Source organism: Lampris incognitus, chromosome 8 (genome assembly GCF_029633865.1).
Source record: "Lampris incognitus isolate fLamInc1 chromosome 8, fLamInc1.hap2, whole genome shotgun sequence".
Classification (NCBI taxonomy): Eukaryota; Metazoa; Chordata; class Actinopteri; order Lampriformes; family Lampridae; genus Lampris; species Lampris incognitus.
Window position 1 is genome coordinate 5397924 of NC_079218.1, and position 8915 is coordinate 5406838.

Below are 8915 nucleotides of genomic sequence, written 5' to 3' on the forward strand. Positions count from 1 at the left end.
ATTGTGGCGCTGAACTTGATGTGTCATTAAGAGTAAAATAATACTATGTAGGGTCTTTTGTGTTTGGGCGAGGTATTCCTAAAATTACTAGTCTGTCACTCACTCACCGGTTTGGCCCGAGGTAATGGCTGAACTTAATTTCCACTTGTGTATTGTCCTTGTAAACGTGGATCCTCTCCCTGCAGTTAGCAGGAGGGATGTTTTGTACCCTGCTCCTACTTGGTTCAACAGACGGCTGTTATCACAGAGCTCTTTTACACAAGTGCGTATCGTCGGTGGGAAACCAGTCAAGTTAAGGGCAGCATGGTGGCCCAGTGGTCAGCGCTGCCGCCTCATAGCATTAAGGTCCTGGGTTCGAACCCCAGGCCGTCCCAGGTCCTTTCTGTGTGGAGTTTGCATGCCCCCGTGTCTGCGTGGGTTTCCTCCCACCTACAAAAAGACATGCATATTAGGGTTAATACTCCTGCCTGTGCCCCTGAGCAAGGCGGTGGAAAGAAGAAGTGGAGCTGGTCCCCGGGCTGCAGCTGCTCCTGTACAACAGGATGGGTAACATGCAGAGTCTTAGCGGAGTCTTCTCTGTACTACATGCAGTGTACTTAAAGCCCTGGAAGAAGAAAGCTGACAAGACTTCACTAAATCTTCAGCAACCATGTGATCCTTAGCCAGTCAACATCAGCTCGCACTTCAGTCTGCAGCGGCTGCGTCGCTCAGAAGTTTGCAACAAGACGAATGAAAGCGAAACTCATTTTGCGACGAATGGTCTTAACGAAGCCCAAACTCGAGTTACGCCGACGATCCTGAGCGGTTTGAGTATGGAGCAGTCTTCCCCAGATCGTCTTTTCAACCTGAAAGCCAGTGTGAGGTGGATATGGAGGGAGGCCGGTGTTCTCCAAAAGCTTTAATTGTGTACAACCAAGCTACCCAGCTGTGTTGAACCATCTCAAGTAAAGTCCAGATCACACCGGTACCGTTCCTTAAGCAGAACACTGGACAACGCAGTGATCCACACACGACTCTGACACCTGCCCCTGCTTTGTAACTGTTGTTATCCAGTGTGGTTTCTAGGGTCCCCAGTCACCAGTATGGATCTTACTCGCTGTGCTGTGAGTTTCCTTATCACCAGCACAGACGCCCGTGAACTGACACTGCGGAAGGTCACGTGGACGCTTTCCAGCAGGGTGACTTCTCACTACCGGCCGGTCTGGTTCAGTGTTTTGAATTCCTCATGCAAACTTTGACTCGATGCAGCCTACACCGGGGGATGCACGGGGGCATTCAACTTAACAGCGCCACCTTTTGCTGCAGAGGTGTGGAATGGCTGCTCATCTGAAACCCCAGCGCTCGGGTCTAGCCGACACCCCATTTTCAACGCCTTGCACGCCAGCAACTCAGATGTGAACGGATGTTTCTGGAACTTGGGTGCACACACAGTCTGGCGTGCCCCTGTCAGGATACGGAGTTGTACTTTGTCATCCATCAGAGGGCAGTCTTGCTACACTAAATACAACTGATGGGGGTCTTAACCCTGGCAGGCTGAAGCCACGTATCGCATCCATCTTTGAGAGTCAGAACTTACGGCGCCTGTTGAGAAATAAGACCAACTCAGGGTGGGCACGTGTGTGTTTTCAAGACTTCTCGGGAATGCAAAATCAAAACCGCTCGACCGTGTCCTTTAAATGTCACGCGATCACCGACGGTCCTTGTATGTGACTCATTAATTTCATTGTGTTTTGCATTTCACTGACACTCTCACCAGAGTTAACTATGATGAGAGAACCATCTTCCGATTCCTAGATCACAGCTACCACACGCAACCAACTGTACAGAGGTCAAAGGTCAGACCCAAAGCGTTCATATTCCAGTAATCATAAAATAACCAAGAGAGATGGGAATTGCTGGTATGAATCCCTGTGTTACCTCCGGCTTGGCCGGGTGTCCCCACAGACACAATTGGCCGTGTCTGTGGGTGGGAAGCTGGATGTGGGTCCTGGTTGCTGCACTAGTGCCTCCACTGGGTAGTTTGGATGCCTGTTTGACGGGGGGGGGGGGGGGGGGGGGCTGGGGGGAATAGTGTGATCCTCCCATGCGCTACATCCCCCTGGTGAAACTCCTCACTGTCAGGTGAAAAGAAGCGGCTGGTGACTCCACATGTATGGGAGGAGGCATGTGGTGGTCTGCAGCCCTCCCCGGATCAGCAGAGGGGGTGGAGCAGAGACCGGGGTGGAAGAGTGGGGTAATTGGCCAAGTACAGTTGGGGAGAAAAAGGGGCAAAAAAAAAAAAAAAAACCACACACAAATAAATAAATAAATAATCAAGTGAGAGAGAAGTGTTTTGGAAAAAAAGTGATAAAGACTGGAAAGTGGGGAAAAAAGGGCAAGTTAGAAAATATGAGACGTTATAACAGCTAATTATTCATTCATTCACAAGAAATCTGACACGCTATCATGTCCAGCGGCGTCGTAGTGCGGGGGGGGGGGGGGGGACCTACCAGGGCCAAGAAGGAAGGGGGGGCCCTCGGGAAGCCTGGAATTAAACGTTTGTTTTGGTTCGTAAATTTTTATTTCTAACTAATTAGTGTCATAACTTCGGTTAAAATTGGCTCAATACATCGGTTCGAGGGACTTAAAGGAAACAGTGGAGGCTCTCTGAGGCCCCTCTCACCCCTCTCTGAGGCCCCTCTCACCCCTTACAAAAGGTGCAAAATGGTTTGGTCCGCCCCTCACGAGCGTCTCATCTAGTCCTGTCGTGAGTGACGGCAGCAGGAAGTCCCGTCAGTGGGCGTTTACGGTGGGATAAACGTCATGACGTCAGCATCAGCGCCTAAGATGCAGCAAGGTTTGAGGTGATGCTACACATCTTTTCGGTCACTGCAAGATAGTTAAAGTGATCCTGACGTCAAAATCTGAATATTCCTACTGACGGGATGTGCTCCCAGTTGGAATGTGACCACGGAGAAATTCGGTGGCCAAAACAGCGCTTCTGCAGCCACTCGAGAGAGGTCTGTGATTGACAGTAGATGGTGTCCAATGACAAGTTGTGCCGGTGGCTACGTACACACCAGTCAGTTCACATATAGGGTGTGTCCAGGGGTTAAAGTGGGATTTGGTAAGTGGGGTTAGCTAGCTAACGTTAGGCTAGCTAATCACTGGTCCAGTAGTCCCGACATTAGCATTGTTAGCTAAGAATAGCTACCGGTAGCTAACGTTTGCTAGCTAGTTAGTTATTTGAATGAAAATATTGCATGGCCAGAGCTAAGGTTGGACAAACATAACTAGCTAGCTACCGGTAACGTTACCGGACGCTACCGATAGTTAGCTTGCCTAGCAGCATTCAAACAACTTGCCAGCAACGTCAGCAACTAGCTAGCAACGTTACCGGGTGGAAGATAGCTAGTTAGCTAGCTAGCTAACGTTATGTTCGCTAACGTTAGTTGCTTGAATGAAAACCACAGCAGAGCTAGACAAAACTATTGGAAATACTATCGGAGCTACACTGAAGATACTCACTCTTTATGCCCCCCAAACCAGGATAATAGTGCAGGTAGCAGGCTGACGCTCTCTCGAGTCTGGTCTGCCTGGTGCGGTGAACTGACCCTGACCCGTGAGTGTGAAGCCAGTCTCTTCTGACGTCATGTCTGGTGAAGAAAAAGTAAAGTAGTATAAAAATAGAAGAACGGCTTTATTTGCGACTTATTTTGTAATGCTTGTGAATTAGCTGCATCATGTTTTTGTTTTAAATTTTACTGTGACAAAAAGGTAGAAATTACTCCTGTCTACAGAGTGCCGCCGGATCTCAGCTCCGGTTGACTTGGGGGGGAGGAGGGGGAGGAGGAGGGGGAGGAGGAGGAGGGGAAGTGCCGGTGTCGGGATCCGGGGAGCTCCGGCCCACTTTAATCACTGGGTGTGTCCGTAGCGAGATGCTGTAAAACCACGGAGAAGCCGTTCTGTCACACTCTCCTGCTAGCTACTTGGCTTCAGTTTGGGCTATTTTGCTGAGACTTTATTATCGATCTTGCTACGACGTATTGCCATCTATCTGTCTCTCTATCGATCTGTCTGTCTGTCTGTCTATCTGTAAGCGGTTATTTTGTTGCCCGGTGCGGGATTCGATACGGGGTGTACTGCACCACAAGGCGGCGTCACTAACCGCTCGGCTAAAGGGTCAGACCCGTTAGCTAGGGGGCTAACGTGTCTTATTAGTAGTTTACACTACGACGTATTGCCAGCTATCTGTCTCTCTATCGATCTGTCTGCCTGTCTATCTATCTAACGGTTATTTGTATCATCGAACATATTGTAATGATCCCAGGTGAACAGGCTCGCTAGCCCTCGGCTAACGGGTCGGACCCTTTAGTCGACTGATTAACGTTCTCGCCCGCGGTGCGAGAACGTTGACGGCCGTGACGGTTCTCGGACTGCCCCCTGCATTCGCTACAACATCATTCGCCAAGTTTATACGAGAGATCAGCGTGACGTCACAACAACAACAAACAACCTTCTTCCGGGTGGCTAGCTTCGCGGAGCAGTGGCGCCCCCAGAAATGTTTCATCGGGCGGGCCAAATGGGGCCACTGAAAATCTTGGGGTGGCACACCAAAACCAAAAGCCGTAGCTGAATTTCGGGAATTCTATGCTGCTGTTGTTTGTAGTGTACTATTAGTTGAAAACTGTCAATATGAGAGTTATGAAAAATATACATTATTGATTTAAATGAACAGCACCTGATGTAAGATATCAGATAGAAGCATATTATGCATATGCCACTCGTGGCTGGGGGGGGCAGCGGGGGGGGGCAGGGATAGTATCAGGGTGGCCGTGGCCACCCCTGGCCACCCCTTGGGGGCGCCACTGTCGCGGAGTGCAATGTTTACAGAAGGCAGAGTGGAAACGCGTCTGTAGCAAGGGCTCTGTAAGGTTTGTCCCATGAGTGTATGAAATAAAGAGCATAACACAGTAATTTTGAGTGCAGATTAAATTAAACTGTTGTTTTTGTGTTCATTTTATCTTCAACTTGCTGTGAATAACGCGTGTAAACATCGATACCAAAGTTTGTTGGATTAATTATGCAGTCTAGCCTAGCTAACGTTATCTGTGTTGGAGCCTCGTCCAGCAGTGGGGCATTCAGCTCAAACCGGTCTCGAGGCTTAATATGCCTACTATGTCACCGTCTCGAGACGTATCTTTCGAGACATCTGTCCACCTCTGGACGGTTTGCTCCTAACGGACAGTTTTGGATCGCCTTGCTCAGTGTTTCCCAACCCAGTCCTCAAGGACCCCCTATCCTGCAGATTTTCTTTGCAACCCTGAATAGGTACTTGTTTGTAGTTATTCAACCAATCAGCAATGAATTTTGTCAGATGTTGCACACCTTGCATAATTAAGTGCTGCGAGATGATTGGTCGAGTAAGTACAAGCAGGGCTACCTATGCAGGGTTACAATGAAAATCTGCAGGATAGGGGGTCCTTGAGGACTGGGTTGAGAAACACTGGGCCAGCTGAATGAGAAGGTAGGGACGTGTTCGCGACTAATTAATTAATAATTCTGTTGAAACATAAATAAAGTAGTGGGCCCAGCTATAGAAAGCTGGGCGTTTCATGAACAATATTCTATGTTGTTTGTTTCGTGTTCTCACGAATGACGCAGGGTTAGTAGTACTCATAACCTGGTTTATTAACCAACACGACGAGGACGCGATAAGACCACATAGGTGCAGCTGGCATCCAGCTTCGCGGGGGCCCCACCCGGTAACCTGTATAACCGAGTGTTCCTCGGTACGGTGTCTGCAGTGGCTCAACAAACATCAGCAACGGCACAGTCACTGATCTACATTGTGTTCATTAGTAACGACGCGATCGGGGATTTACGTTACTTTGACTGCGGTAAAACGTAGCTAACGTTAGCTAGCGGGTGAGGCGGATACACAATCTCCCGCTACACCACGGCAACGACGTTAATTTGTACCTGTAATAAAATGTCTCCCACGAATCCGGTCATGACCGGATGGTTTCCGTCCTCCTGGCAATGTCGCCAACTTTGTGACGTCAGCAGTGCTCTTCGTCCGGTTTACCCTGTGTGCCCACACACTTCGCTGGGTAGATTTAGATTTATCTGATGGGAAACGGAAAAGGCCTAAAAACGTGTTCGCCGGGGTACATTTGGCATTACAGCCCCACACACGGCAGCACGATTTCGGCATTTTGAAAATTAATTTGTCTGTTCAGCTAGCGCTAGCTAACCGTTACGTACGTTAGCTACTAGCACTACCCAGCTACTAGCATCAACCCGGAAGTAGCTTCTGATCTCCGTAGGCTCGCCACCAGACCCCTGGAACACTTCCGGGTACCTTGACAACATGACGCCAGGAGAGGGGGCTAGAAACCCCAAGCCGCACTGTATTAGATACGGACTGTACTGTTAACAAGAAAAACAACCTACATATTGGTTTTGTTGTATTGCCTAAAGGGCAGAAGGAGGGAGAAAAACGACTGAAATGGCTCCAGGCGATCAGAAGGAAAGACAAGGATGGACAACTTTGGGATCCTGACAGCAGACATGTTTACGTCTGCAGTCTGCACTTCATCACTGCTAATGTTAGCTAGCTTAACTAGTAGCTAATAATAGGTTACGTCTATTCTACATTTTATAACCACCAAAATGTCAAGTTAGCATGCCAATAGATCAGTGGGCCCAGATGGGGAAACGAATTTAATCTAGATCAGTGGTTCTCAACCTTTTTGGGGTCCTGGACCCCCTGCGTATTTTTGATCTACCGTGAGGACCCCTCCACCTGATCTTGGGGGAGGGGGGTTGCGATTTGATAGAAACAGTAGAAACTGCATTTTAAATTGCATTATAGCATTTATTCACTCTTTGGGGCAAAAATAAGAGCTTTCAGTTGTAACTTAGATATAGTTAACAAAACAGAATTCTTATGCAGTAACTTTTAACAATGCAAACGGGAGCGAGATCTCTTATTAAAATACAATAAATTACACTTGTGAAACAGATGTAATTAGAGAAAAACGTCCTGTTACCCTCTATAGTTTAGGTAGATAAAGGTCTCAGTCACATTTGAGTAAAATAATCCTATTTCTATAAATGTCATAGGATATTTTTTTAAAGATATTTTATTTTCACGGACCCCTTGCAATTACACCACGGACCACTAGGGGTCAGCGGACCCCCGGTTGAGAAACACTGATCTAGATGACAGAAATCAATGTTTGCCTACCTGGAGACTCGATGAGGTAATTGTAGATGTCGCCATAAGACACATCTGGCCATTGAGTGGGGTTATTAACCCATTCCCCTGTTCGACTGAAAGGACACTGGCCACCGATACTGCCAATTTTTCGCAAATATCGGTTCTTGTCCGCAGCGGCCAACGTAGCGACCTAGTTAGCCATTTAAACCGTGTTCAAACTTGCCGGCTTCTATCCCCCTCTAGCGCCCCCCCCGCTCTAACGTTCGAACGCGGAAGTGCAGTGGTCTATGCCGTGGCGTCTACGGGAAGTGACGAGCGGTACCGAGCCCCACCCACGCGAAGACAGTAGCCAATAGCTTTGAATTCACAGAACCACGCCCATTTTCGGTCATGATTCAAACTCCCAGTGTTAAAAAACGTGTTGAGTACGGCTAGGTTAGGTTAGGTTAGGTTAGGTTAGGTTACTGTGCTGTGATTGTAAATAATATACAGTAATGTCACGATCATGGATCAACACGCTCGCTAGCCCTGGGCTAACGGGTGGGACCCTTTAGTCGACTGGTTAACGTTCTCGCCCGCGGTGCGGGAGATACAGGTTCGCCCCCCCCCCCCAATTCGCTACAGTATGCTAGAACTCGAAAAAGCGATGCATGAGAGACAAAACTGGAAAGGGGCTCACAGGGACCGCTTATGTACCGGGCCCAGAACGCTGTGCTACCCCGCTGCCTGTGTCAGTCTGCTGCCTCCCGCAGGAAGTGTGGCCCTGGACGGCGTGGTGTGGCCCCGGAGAGCGTAGTGTGGCACCGGACGGCGTGGTGTGGCCCTGGACAGTGTGGTGTGGCCCCGGACAGTGTGGTGTGGCCCCGGAGAGCGTAGCGTGGCCCTGGACGGCGTGGTGTGGCCCCAGAGAGCGTAGTGTGGCACCAGACGGCGTGGTGTGGCACCAGACGGCGTGGTGTGGCCCTGGACGGCGTGGTGTGGCCCCAGAGAGCGTAGTGTGGCCCTGGACGGCGTGGTGTGGCCCTGGACAGTGTGGTGTGGCCCCGGACAGTGTGGTGTGGCCCCGGAGAGCGTGGTGTGGCCCCAGAGAGCGTAGTGTGGCCCTGGACGGCGTAGTGTGGCCCCGGACAGTGTGGTGTGGCCCCGGACAGTGTGGTGTGGCCCCGGAGAGCGTGGTGTGGCCCCGGAGAGCGTGGTGTGGCCCCGGACGGCGTGGTGTGGCCCCGGACGGCGTGGTGTGGCCTCGGAGAGCGTGGTGTGGCGCTGGACGGCGTGGTGTGGCCCCGGATGGTGTGGTTTGGTGTGGCCCCGGACGGCGTGGTGTGGCCCCGGATGGTGTGGTTTGGTGTGGCCCCGGACGGCGTGGTGTGGTCCCGGAGAGCGTAGTGTGGCCCCGGACGGCGTGGTGTGGTCCCGGAGAGCGTAGTGTGGCCCCGGACGGCGTGGTGTGGTCCCGGAGAGCGTAGTGTGGCCCCGGATGGTGTGGTGTGGTGTGGTCCCGGAGAGCGTAGTGTGGCCCCGGACGGCGTGGTGTGGTCCCGGAGAGCGTAGTGTGGCCCCGGACGGCGTGGTGTGGTCCCGGAGAGCGTAGTGTGGCCCCGGATGGTGTGGTGTGGTGTGGTCCCGGAGAGCGTAGTGTGGCCCCGGACGGCGTGGTGTGGTCCCGGAGAGCGTAGTGTGGCCCCGGACGGCGTGGTGTGGTCCCGGAGAG